The sequence below is a fragment of the Phyllobates terribilis genome, unplaced genomic scaffold (assembly GCF_046119375.1).
Source record: "Phyllobates terribilis strain yellow unplaced genomic scaffold, ASM4611937v1 Scaffold_8__6_contigs__length_399053987, whole genome shotgun sequence".
NCBI lineage: Eukaryota > Metazoa > Chordata > Amphibia > Anura > Dendrobatidae > Phyllobates > Phyllobates terribilis.
The window spans coordinates 266896280-266909679 of NW_027362768.1; the positions used below are offsets into that span (position 1 = coordinate 266896280).

Below are 13400 nucleotides of genomic sequence, written 5' to 3' on the forward strand. Positions count from 1 at the left end.
TTTGTGGCTGAACAGTGAGCGACACATTCAAACTGTTTTTTTTTAGGTACAAATGGCCCTAAAGTGGATAATACAGAGGTTTGAACCGTGGAACTGCAAAACCACACTTCTGTTTCTCTGGCTTACACCAGACTATTTTAAACAGATATATTTGTGTCTGAACTGTCACAGACACACTTTTTTTTTTTGGGGGGGGGACACCAAAAGGTTAATAAGACGGGTATTTGTACAGTGTGAAGGAGGAAAAAAAAAAAGAGGATTTAGATGAAAAAAAAAGTATTTTTCCTGGCCCTCCAGGACCTGGAGCTAAGTCCAGAAATTTCAGCAACAGGAGCACACAGGACTGTAATGCAGCGTTTGATTCTATGACCACTGCGTCTCCTACACGGCTTGCCTGCCTGATATTCGGGATGGATATTAGTCCTGAGAAGGACGGTTTGTTTGATTTGGCAGCCTTAACAGACCCTACACTAACTATTTCGCAGTATAAATCTCTCCCTAGCTCAGCAGCGCTTTCCCTACACTAGCTGATCTGGAGCGACTGTGTCCAAGATGCCCGCGCCCGGTTTAAATACTCGAGGTGACGCAGTGCGGCCAGCCAATCAATGTAATGCCCACAACCAACATGGCTGCAGCATTACTGTGACTGGCTGGCAATCCCTGCATGTTCATTGGCTCTGTAAAGAGCGCCAAACATGCAGGGCGGAGACCCGAGCTCCCGCCCCAGTAACCCGGAAATGCTCGGTGCTCGCCGAACATCCCGAGTAGCGTGATGCTCGGGCGAGTACCGAGCAGTGTCGAGCATGTTGTCTCAACACTATTATCTATCTATCTATTTATCTATCCATCCATCTTTCTATCCATCTTTCTATCTCTTCCTTCCTGAGATAAGCTGCAATAATGCATTTGTCCTTTGCTACACCGTTGCACACACACCATATACCTAGTCAGTGGCCTTGTTATCAGCTGCTACTCTTTTAACTCAACTGTCCCATCAGTTGGGTGTTGCTGAGTACCATGCATTTAAAAAAAAATTGGGGGCCGCTACGATTTCTTTAGTGAAATGCTGGCTCCCTGTGGTGGAGCACTGACTTCTTTAATTTTCTATCTGTGGATGAAAAAAAGATATAAAAAAGTTTGGTCTGAGATGTTGTTTTAAAGTGCTACCTAGGTCTGTCAATTAGAGCATCCTATTGGTTTTCACCCAGGCAGATAAATTGCTTGCAATAGATGTAATGAGTGAATGGAACAATGGAATAATGCAAGAGAATGGGACAATGGAACAATGGAATAATGCAAGAATGGAAGAATGGAACATCATTGCACGTGTCATAATGGGCTCCTGGCTTTTACCTGGCTGTGTTGCTGCAGTCAGCTTCAGTCTGCAGGGAGCCTGCAGACTAGGAAGAAGCAAAACCTACAAAAGACAAAAAATATATCTCATATATCTTATATATAAGTGTAAAGCAAAGTTGCATATTAAATATAGGGTACTTTGTGAACTATTTTTGATCAAAAAAAGTATACAAGCCGTCCCACCAGCGACAAGGTGACCCTAAATTGGCACGGTACCTACACTGTCTATATTAAAAACCTTACTGTATATCAAAGTTGAAGTAATGCATATAAAAGGGTAGACAAATAGGACAGGGTCCCAACTCCAGACCACCTAGGCCCGTGGTAAGCTACATATATACTAATCATCTCAACAAAAGGGATGCCACACCCTTAATTTGCACAGAATGCAAACAAGACAAAAAACCAAGCAATGTGAACTGAGGTCTAAGATGGTACACATGCAAGAAATAGGAGCATGTTCACACTAGCAAAAAGAAGCAAAACCTACAAAAGACAAAAAATATATCTCATACCCTACCATCATTATATATAAATGTAAAGCAAAGTTGCATATTAAATATAGGGTACTTTGTGAACTATTTTTGATCAAAAAAAGTATACAAGCCGTCCCACCAGCGACAAGGTGACCCTAAATTGGGACGGTACCTATACTGTCTATATTAAAAACCTTACTGTATATCAAAGTTGAAGTAATGCATATAAAAGGGTAGACAAATAGGACCGGGTCCCAACTCCAGACCACCTAGGCCCGTGGTAAGCTACATATATACTAATCAGCTCAACAAAAGGGATGCCACACCCTTAATTTGCACAGAATGCAAACAAGACAAAAAACCAAGCAATGTGAACTGAGGTCTAAGACTAGGAAGAAGGTGGACTGCTGCTTGTTTGTTCACTAATTAGTTTTCCTCTCCCCATCCCCTTGTCTTGAGGTGTATGGAAGAGCGGGGAGGGGGGGGGGGAGAATGTGTGAAAATAGGCAGACTTATGCAGAGTAAAAATGCGTGCGTGGGCTGCAGCTGTAACAAGCAGCAAAGTTGTGGGTTTTAAGTTGTCTATTGATGAATAACATGTCATCCTAGGGGAAGTCTTTGTCCCCATTCCTACAATGGGTGCCTTCTTGAAGCCTGGGTGCAGTCATAGGCCAAAACCAATTCAGGTTATCGCTTCTCGGCCTTTTGGCTAACATCAAGTGTAGCATCTGTTCTCATTTAGTATATGTGCTTTGCTTTTACCAATATATTGTATTGTAATGTTATCTATCTATCTATCTATCTATCCCTTCCTTCCTGAGATAAGCTGCAATAATGCATTTGTCCTTTGCTACACCGTTGCACACACACCATATACCTAGTCAGTGGCCTTGTTATCAACTGCTACTCTTTTAACTCAACTGTCCCATCAGTTGGGTGTTGCTGAGTACCACGCATTTGAAAAAAATTGGGGGGCCGCTACGATTTCTTTAGTGAAATGCTGGCTCCCTCTGGTGGAGCACTGACTTTAATTTTCTATCTGTGGATGAAAAAAAAGATATAAAAAAGTTTGGTCTGAGATGTTGTTTTAAAGTGCTACCTATGTCTGTCAATCAGAGCATCCTATTGGTTTTCACCCAGGCATATAGATTGCTTGCAATAGATGTAATGAGTGAATGGAACAATGGAATAATGCAACAAAATGGGACAATGGAACAAGGGAATAATGGAAGAATGGAACATCATTGCACGTGACATAATGGGCTCCTGGCCTTTATCTAGCTGTGCTGCTGCAGTCAGCTTCAGTCTGCAGGAAGCCTGCAGACTAGGAAGAAGGTGGACTGCTGCTTGTTTGTTCACTAATTAGTTTTCCTCTCCCCATCCCCTTGTCTTAAGATGCATGGAACAGCGGGGGGGAAGGGAGAATGTGTGAAAATAGGCTGACTTATGCAGATTAAAAATGCGTGCGTGGGCTGCAGCTGCAACAAGCAGTAAAGTTGTGAGTTTTAAGGTGTCTATTGATGAACAACATGTCTTCCTAGGAGGAGTCTTTGTCCCCATTCTTACAATGGGTGCCTTCTTGAAGCCTGGGTGCAGTCATAGGCCAAAACCAATTCAGGTTATCGCTTCTCGGCCTTCTGGCTAACATCAAGTGTAGTATCTGTTCTCATTTAGTATATGTGCTTTGCTTTTACCAATATATTGTATTGTAATGTTATGTATCTATCTATCTATCCATCTATCTATCCCTTCTGTTATGCACACGCCCGGACTGACTGGCATGTGCATGTTTAGTGATCCCACTGGACCATGAACCGGAGAGTGCCTGGAGGGGCATAACTAAGTATCTACCCGATCCGACCAAGGTCGCACGACGGCTAACGACGCCTGTGCACCAGGGACGAACCGAGCAGAGGGAACAGGTGTGACTCCAGGTCAGACTCCGGACACGGCTGTTGACCCACACCGGGGAATACAGGAACAGGCAGGTTAGAGCGCAGGCTGGGTAGGGTCCAGTACAGACTAGGAGATGGGTTCAGAGCCGCAGATGCGGTAATCAAGCAGAGTAAAGCGAAACCGCAGGTGCGGTGGACAAGGCTGAGCAGAGCGAAACCGCAGGTGCGGTGGACAAGGCTGGGCAGAGCGAAACCGCAAGTGCGGTGGACAAGGCCGAGCAGAGCGAAACCGCAAGTGCGGTGGACAAGGCTGAGCAGAGCGAAACCGCAGATGCGGTGGACAAGGCTGAGCAGAGCGAAACCGCAGGGGCGGTGGACAAGGCTGAGCAGAGCGAAACCGCAGGCGCGGTGGACATGGCTGAGCAGAGCGAAACCGCAAGTGCGGTAGACAAAGCAGAGCAGAGCGGGCAGAAACCGCCAGAGCGGTAAGTAAGGCAGAGCAGAGATAAACTGCCAAAGCGGTGAGCAAGGACAGAGCAGAGGGGACAGTTCTTTGTTCACACGGAACAGACTGGAAGAGAAAGGCAGAACCAGATACACACAAGGTACTTGCAAAGAAGTAGCGAGTGGACTCCAAACTCACAAACAGAAGTACAGCGACAATGAGTAGGAGTTAGGTGCAGGTTCAGACTCTGCAGAAAAAGAGAGGAAACGGACAAAGAGACAAAACAGGTAACAGGTTAGGAGACAGTTCAGACAGGAACAGTACTGCAACGAAATACAGGAACGAGCCTAGGTATAGGCAAGAGCTGGTTCAGACACTGCAGCAAAAGGGAGGAAACGGACATAGAAACAAAACAAGTAACAGGTTAGGAGACAGTTCAGACAGGAACTGTACTGCAACGAAATACAGGAACGAGCCTAGGAATAGCCAAGAGCTGGTTCAGACACTGCAGCAAAAGGGAGGAAACAGACATAGAAACAAAACAAGTAACAGGTTAGGAGACATTTCAGACAGGAACTGTTACTGCAGCGAAATACAGGAACGATCCTGGGTATACGGCCCCCACAGGCAGAAACGAACAGGCTAGGAGCGTGTTCAGACAGGCCTGGGAATACAGCCTCCAGGAAGGCGGACAGGCAGGGAAAAACAGAACAGGACCTGGCACATTCAGAGTCAAGGAGCACACTGAATGTTAAAGTTGCTCAGGCACCAGCTTCCAGGTGTAGCTGGTTTAAATATTCAGTGACTGACAGCAATAGGCTGAGGACGCATTAGGGGTGTGCCCACAGCAGCTACAAGAAACAGGAAGTGACCAAGCCGCCGCCCTAAGCAGCCAGAATAGAGCAAGCAGACAGCATGGAAAGAAGCCAGGCTAGCAGATTGGACTGATGATCAAGTTTGCGATCTTGCATAGTGGGAGATGGTGCCCTATGCAAGAACGCCGCCAGGTATATTACACCTTCCTTCCTGAGATAAGCTGCAATAATGCATTTGTCCTTTGCTACACCGTTGCACACACACCATATAGCTAGTCCGTGGCTTTATCAGCTGCTACTCTTTTAACTCAACTGTCCCATCAGTTGGGTGTTGCTGAGTACCACGCATTTAAAAAAAATGTGGGGGCCGCTACTATTTCTTTAGTGAAATGCTAGCTCCCTCTGGTGGAGCACTGATTTCTTTAATTTTCTATATGTGGATGAAAAAAAAGATATAAAAAAGTTTGGTCTGAGATGTTGTTTTAAAGTGCTACCGATGTCTGTCAATCAGAGCATCCTATTGGTTTTCACCCAGGCAGATAGATTGCTTGCAATAGATGTAATGAGTGAATGGAACAATGGAATAATGCAAGAGAATGGGACAATGGAACAATGGAATAATACAAGAATGGAAGAATGGAACATCATTGCACGTGTTATAATGGGCTCCTGGCCTTTATCTGGCTATGCTGCTGCAGTCAGCTTCAGTCTGCAGGGAGCCTGCAGACTAGGAAGAAGGTGGACTGCTGCTTGTTTGTTCACTAATTAGTTTTCCTCTCCCCATCCCCTTGTCTTAAGATGCATGGAACAGCGGGGGGGAGGGGAGAATGTGTGAAAATAGGCTGACTTATGCAGATTAAAAATGCGTGCGTGGGCTGCAGCTGCAACAAGCAGTAAAGTTGTGAGTTTTAAGGTGTCTATTGATGAACAACATGTCTTCCTAGGAGGAGTCTTTGTCCCCATTCTTACAATGGGTGCCTTCTTGAAGCCTGGGTGCAGTCATAGGCCAAAACCAATTCAGGTTATCGCTTCTCGGCCTTCTGGCTAACATCAAGTGTAGTATCTGTTCTCATTTAGTATATGAGCTTTGTGTAACGGGTCTGGGAGGCGGAACCTCTGAGCAACTATACAAGGGGGCGGCCCTTGTAAGGAAGCGGGTGGCGCCCAGGGAAGACGGGCAGGTAGTCACAGCAAGTGACAGGGACAGTCTCTGGGAAAACGGGCAGGTGGTCACGGCAAGTGACCGGGACAGTCTCTGGGTAAACGGGCAGGTGGTCACAGCAAGTGACCGGGACAGTCTCTGGGTAAACGGGCAGGTGGTCACGGCAAGTGACCGGGACAGTCTCTGGGTAAACGGGCAGGTGGTCACGGCAAGTGACCGGGGCAGTCTCTGGGTAAACAGGCAGGTGGTCACGGCAAGTGACCGGGACAGTCTCTTGACAGGCGCGTGGTCACGGCAAGTGACGGCAGAGCCTCCAGGTAGGCAAGCAGGCTGGTAGCAGGTGGACGCTCCCAGGTGAGCGGGCAAGAGTCTCTGGACAGGCAGGTGGTCACAGCACGTGACGGCGGAGCCTCCAGGTAGGCTAGCAGACAGGTAGAAGGTGAGCGCTCCCAGGTGAGCGGGCAAGAGTCTCTGGACAGGCAGGTGGTCACAGCACGTGACGGCGGAGCCTCCAGGTAGGCTAGCAGACAGGTAGAAGGTGAGCGCTCCCAGGTGAGCGGGCAAGAGTCTCTGGACAGGCTGGTGGTCACAGCACGTGAGGGCGGAGCCTCCAGGTAGGCTAGCAGGCAGGTAGCAGATGTGCGCTCCCAGGTGAGCGGGCAGACGGATCCATAGACAGACTGGCAGGGCTGGTAGGCAGACTGTCGGACCGCAGGAATAGTAGCAGGTTGACACGAGACAGGCAGGTATCAGACAGGAAGCTGGCAGGAAACTGGCAGGTAACTGGCAGGTAACTGGAAACGGGACCTGAGGGCTGAAGCAGAGTGATGAACTGTGCTACAACATTGCTCGGGCACCTCCATTTTGGAGGCGGTGCCTTATATATGGTGAAGTCCTCCGGCCATTGGCCGGGGACTCCTTAGGACGGCGCGCGCGGCCCCTTTAAGAGAGGGGGAGCGCGCGCGCGCCCTAAGCACCGTGGCCGGGAAGGAGCGCGCGCTGCTAGCAGAGCGGGAGGAAGACGCCGGGCACGGAGCGGAGAGGTGAGGGGAACAGCGTCCCTGCCTAGCAGGAGGCAGGGACGCCGACGCTACACTTTGCTTTTACCAATATATTGTATTGTAATGTTATGTATCTATCTATCTATCCATCTATCTATCCCTTCTGTTATGCACACGCCCGGACTGACTGGCATGTGCGTGTTTAGTGATCCCACTGGACCATGAACCGGAGAGTGCTTGGAGGGGCATAACTAAGTATCTACCCGATCCGACCAAGGTCGTACGACGGTTAATGATGCCTGTGCACCAGGGAGGAACCGAGCAGAGGGACCAGGTGCGACTCCAGGTCAGACTCCGGACACGTCTGTTGACCCACACCGGGGAATACAGGAACAGGCAAGTTAGAGCGCAGGCTGGGTAGGGTCCAGTACAGACTAGGAGACGGGTTCAGAGCCGCAGATGCGGTAATCAATCAGAGTAAAGCGAAACCGCAGGTGCGGTGGACAAGGCTGAGCAGAGCGAAACCGCAGGTGCGGTGGACAAGGCTGAGCAGAGCGAAACCGCAGGTGCGGTGGACAAGGCTGGGCAGAGCGAAACCGCAAGTGCGGTGGACAGGGCTGAGCAGAACGAAACCGCAAGTGCGGCGGACAGGGCTGAGCAGAGCAAAACCGCAAGTGCGGTGGACAGGGCTAAGGAGAGCGAAACCGCATTTGCGATGGACAAGGCTGAGCAGAGCGAAACCGCAGGTGCGGTGAACAAGGCTGAGCAGAGCGAAACCGCAAGTGTTGTGGACAAGGCTGAGCAGAGCGAAACCGCAGATGCGGTGGACAGAGCTGAGCAGAGCGAAACCGCAGATGCGGTGGACAAGGCTGAGCAGAGCAAAACCGCAGATGCGGTGGACAAGGCTGAGCAGAGCGAAACCGCAGATGCGGTGGACAGGGCTGAGCATAGCGAAACCCCAGGTGCGGTGGACAGGGCTGAGCAGAGCGAAACCGCAGATGCGGTGCACAAGGCTGAGCAGAGCGAAACCGCAGGTGCGTTGGACAAGGCCGAGCAGAGCGAAACCGCAAGTGCGGTGGACAAGGCTGAGCAGAGCGAAACCGCAGATGCGGTGGACAAGGCTGAGCAGAGCGAAACCGCAGGGGCGGTGGACAAGGCTGAGCAGAGCGAAACCGCAGGCGCGGTGGACATGGCTGAGCAGAGCGAAACCGCAAGTGCGGTAGACAAAGCAGAGCAGAGCGGGCAGAAACCGCCAGAGCGGTAAGTAAGGCAGAGCAGAGATAAACCACCAAAGCGGTGAGCAAGGACAGAGCAGAGGGGACAGGGCTCTGTTCACATGGAACAGACTGGAAGAGAAAGGCAGAACCAGATACACACAAGGTACTTGCAAAGAAGTAGCGAGTGGACTCCAAACTCACAAACAGAAGTACAGCGACAATGAGTAGGAGTTAGGTGCAGGTTCAGACTGCAGAAAAAGAGAGGAAACGGACAAAGAGACAAAATAGGTAACAGGTTAGGAGACAGTTCAGACAGGAACTGTACTGCAACGAAATACAGGAACGAGCCTAGGCATAGCCAAGAGCTGGTTCAGACACTGCAGCAAAAGGGAGGAAACAGACATAGAAACAAAACAAGTAACAGGTTAGGAGACAGTTCAGACAGGAACTGTTACTGCAGCGAAATACAGGAACGATCCTGGGTATACGGCCCCCACAGGCAGAAACGAACAGGCTAGGAGCGTGTTCAGACAGGCCTGGGAATACAGCCTCCAGGAAGGCGGACAGGCAGGGAAAAACAGAACAGGACCTGGCACATTCAGAGTCAAGGAGCACACTGAATGTTAAAGTTGCTCAGGCACCAGCTTCCAGGTGTAGCTGGTTTAAATATCCAGTGACTGACAGCAATAGGCTGAGGACGCATTAGGGGTGTGCCCACAGCAGCTACAAGAAACAGGAAGTGACCAGGCCGCCGCCCTAAGCAGCCAGAACAGAGGCAAGCAGATAGCATGGAAAGAAGCCAGGCTAGCAGACTGGACTGATGATCAAGTTTGCGATCTTGCATAGTGGGAGATGGTGCCCTATGCAAGAACGCCGCCAGGTATATTACACCTTCCTTCCTGAGATAAGCTGCAATAATGCATTTGTCCTTTGCTACACCGTTGCACACACACCATATACCTAGTCAGTGGCTTTGTTATCAGCTGCTACTCTTTTAACTCAACTGTCCCATCAGTTGGGTGTTGCTGAGTACCACGCATTTAAAAAAAATGTGGGGGCCGCTACGATTTCTTTAGTGAAATGCTAGCTCCCTCTGGTGGAGCACTGACTTCTTTAATTTTCTATCTGTGGATGAAAAAAAAAAGATATAAAAAAGTTTGGTCTGAGATGTTGTTTTAAAGTGCTACCTATGTCTGTCAATCAGAGCATCCTATTGGTTTTCACCCAGGCAGATAGATTGCTTGCAATAGATGTAATGAGTGAATGGAACAATGGAATAATGCAAGAGAATGGGACAATGGAACAATGGAATAAAGCAAGAATGGAAGAATGGAACATCATTGCACGTGTCATAATGGGCTCCTGGCCTTTACTTGAATGTGCTGCTGCAGTCAGCTTCAGTCTGCAGGGAGCCTGTAGACTAGAAAGAAGGTGGACTGCTGCCTGTTTGTTCACTAATTAGTTTTCCTCTCCCCATCCCCTTGTCTTGAGGAGCATGGAACAGCGGGGGGGAGGGATGAATGTGTGAAAATAGGCAGACTTATGCAGATTAAAAATGTGTGCGTGAGCTGCAGCTGCAACAAGCCGTAAAGTTGTGGGTTTTAAGGTGTCTATTGATGAACAACATGTCTTCCTAGGGGGAGTCTTTGTCCCCATTCCTACAATGGGTGCCTTCTTGAAGCCTGGGTGCAGTCATAGGCCAAAACCAATTCAGGTTATCCCTTCTCGGCCTTTTGGCTAACATCAAGTGTAGTATCTGTTCTCATTTAGTATATGTGCTTTGCTTTTACCAATATATTGTATTGTAATGTTATCTATTTATCTATTTATCTATCTTTCTATCTATCCATCCATCTATCTATCTATCCCTTCCTTCTTGAGATAAGCTGCAATAATGCATTTGTCCTTTGCTACACTGTTGCACACACACCATATACCTAGTCAGTGGCCTTGTTATCAGCTGCTACTCTTTTAACTCAACTGTCCCATCAGTTGGGTGTTGCTGAGTACCACGCATTTAAAAAAAATGTGGGGGCCGCTGCGATTTCTTTAGTGAAATGATAGCTCCCTCTGGTGGAGCACTGACTTCTTTAATTTTCTATCTGTGGATGAAAAAAAAGATATAAAAAAGTTTGGTCTGAGATGTTGTTTTAAAGTGCTACCTATGTCTGTCAATCAGAGCATCCTATTGGTTTTCACCCAGGCAGATAGATTGCTTGCAATAGATGTAATGAGTGAATGGAACAATGGAAAATGCAAGAGAATGGGACAATGGAACAATGGAATACAGCAAGAATGGAAGAATGGAACATCATTGCACGTGTCATAATGGGCTCCTGGCCTTTACTTGAATGTGCTGCTGCAGTCAGCTTCAGTCTGCAGGGAGCCTGCAGACTAGGAAGAAGGTAGACTGCTGCCTGTTTGTTCACTAATTAGTTTTCCTCTCCCCATCCCCTTGTCTTGAGGAGCATGGAACAGCGGGGGGGAGGGATGAATGTGTGAAAATAGGCAGACTTATGCAGATTAAAAATGTGTGCGTGAGCTGCAGCTGCAACAAGCCGTAAAGTTGTGGGTTTTAAGGTGTCTATTGATGAACAACATGTCTTCCTAGGGGGAGTCTTTGTCCCCATTCCTACAATGGGTGCCTTCTTGAAGCCTAGGTGCAGTCATAGGCCAAAACCAATTCAGGTTATCGCTTCTCGGCCTTTTGGCTAACATCAAGTGTAGTATCTGTTCTCATTTAGTATATGTGCTTTGCTTTTACCAATATATTGTATTGTAATGTTATCTATCTATTTATTTATCTATCTTTCTATCCATCCATCTATCTATCTATCTATCTATCTATCTATCTATCTATCTATCTATCTATCTATCCCTTCCTTCCTGAGATAAGCTGCAATAATGCATTTGTCCTTTGCTACACCGTTGCACACACACCATATACCTAGTCAGTGGCCTTGTTATCAGCTGCTACTCTTTTAACTCAACTGTCCCATCAGTTGGGTGTTGCTGAGTACCACGCATTTAAAAAAAATTGAGAGCCGCTACGATTTCTTTAGTGAAATGCTGGCTCCCTCTGGTGGAGCACTGACTTCTTTAATTTTCTATCTGGGGATGAAAAAAAAGATATAAAAAAGTTTGGTCAGAGATGTTGTTTTAAAGTGCTACCTATGTCTGTCAATCAGAGCATCCTATTGGTTTTCACCCAGGCAGATAGATTGCTTGCAATAGATGTAATGAGTGAATGGAACAATGGAATAATGCAAGAGAATGGGACAATAGAACAATGGAATAATGCAGGAATGGAAGAATGGAACATCATTGCACGTGTCATAAAGGACTCCTGGCCTTTTTCTGGCTGTGCTGCTGCAGTCAGCTTCAGTCTGCAGGGAGCCTGCAGACTAGGAAGAAGGTGGACTGCTGCCTGTTTGTTCACTAATTAGTTTTCTTCTCTCCATCCCCTTGTCTTGAGGAGCATGTGTGGCACCCCAGGGGTCTGGTTTCCACAGTAATAGCAGTATTACGTCTGTGAGCAGGTGGGAGGTCTCCTGGGCAGGAATCCTAAGCATGCCACACCTCCTGCCCAGTCCTGGGAGGGGAAGAACTTCCCCTATAAAAACTGGGGCTGAGGCAGGGTTAGAGAGAGGAGTTCCAGACAGAGACGGAGTCTGGTCTGGACACGCAGAAACAGGGACAGATAGACATCAGGAGCTCTGTAGGAGCCAAGGAGAAGCGCCAGGGGCTGGAGCTGTGCAGAGCTCGCCCTGGGAGAAGGTACTAAAACCGGACACAGGAGTCCGAGGCTGTGGGGACTAAGATATACCCAGCAGCAGAATCCATCCGGCAGGGGATTCCAGGTCCTCTGGCCATAAAAGCCCGGAGGCTCAGTCACAACGAAGGGACCAGCACCGCCATCCCGGAGCGGAGGCTAACAGGAGGCCCCAGGTCACCAGCCATACGGGTGAGCACCACACGGTATACCCAGAGACGTGGGCTACTTGTAACCGCCGAAAGCAGGGTAGCCAGGAAGGGTACAGACTAACGGGAAGGCCTACAACTCCACCTGGCCAGGGGAACTCCGGCTTACTCGCAGACTAACCAGGCCCCAACTACTAGCCAGTACTCCCGGGGGAATTTGCCTTGTACCATCAGTAAAGGCCCTGAACTGTACCCTCGCGTCTCCGTGCTTCCTTGTCGCACCGTTAGTGCTGGGACATCCACACCATCACTCCCAACATCACCCACATCCGCTGCCCTGAGGCCATACCTCTCCCGTTGGGGGTTATATCAACATTGCTGCACACCTAAACCACCAGCCTCAGCGGTCTACCCTGCAGCGGCGGTTTCATAACTGCATTCAACGGGTGGCGTAGTCGGACACTAATACCATCACACCAATAACTGCCACTTAGTTTGACACCCTGGGCACGGACCGGGTCACCGCCACAAGAAGACTACTACCCCCATCGGATCCGGCTCCGGGTATCCCCCGCGCGCACGCGCGCCGCACTACAGCACTGGCCCAGGGGGCGCGTCAACATTGGCGTAGTCGGCAGGATTACGTGCCCGCAACCACCGGGTACTGCGTGCCTGAAAAAAGAGACTTTTATACTTACCTGTGGTGAAGTTTCCCGCCGTCCGGAGTCGTTTCCCGCCATCTGGAGCCGATTCCCGCCATCCGACGCCATCTTCTGCCTTCTTCCCGCCATCCGTGGAGTTTTCCCGCCATTGGACGTCATCTTGAGGGTGCCGCGTGGGAAGAAGAGGGGCGTGGACTCCGAAAGCCCGCGAGAACTGAAGCCCCGCCTCACGTCCGGACGTTGCGTAAGGTCCTGGAAGGAGCCCAGCGGACGCCGACGTCACAGGAGCGCGACGGAAGGTCCTCAACCCTGACGATCGACTGCGGAGCCGCGGCCTACGGAAGAGGATCATCGCAAGGTAGGCCACGGTCCACTAGGGGGGAGGAGGATGTCGGATACGGAGGAGAGCTTCACCGCCACAGCCGCCGCCAGCGCCACCGCTGCTGCGGT

General features: G+C 49.3%; 5 pseudogenes; all 5 read left to right on the forward strand.

Moving 5' to 3' along the window:
- Nucleotides 1–2521: 2521 nt before the first annotated feature.
- LOC141160328 (U2 spliceosomal RNA) lies at nucleotides 2522–2627 on the forward strand (annotated as a pseudogene).
- An 826-nt stretch (nucleotides 2628–3453) lies between these two features.
- LOC141160323 (U2 spliceosomal RNA) lies at nucleotides 3454–3559 on the forward strand (annotated as a pseudogene).
- A 2452-nt stretch (nucleotides 3560–6011) lies between these two features.
- On the forward strand, nucleotides 6012–6105 carry LOC141160371 (U2 spliceosomal RNA; annotated as a pseudogene).
- A 3979-nt stretch (nucleotides 6106–10084) lies between these two features.
- LOC141160291 (U2 spliceosomal RNA) lies at nucleotides 10085–10186 on the forward strand (annotated as a pseudogene).
- Nucleotides 10187–11058: 872 nt separating this feature from the next.
- LOC141160294 (U2 spliceosomal RNA) lies at nucleotides 11059–11160 on the forward strand (annotated as a pseudogene).
- Nucleotides 11161–13400: the final 2240 nt, after the last annotated feature.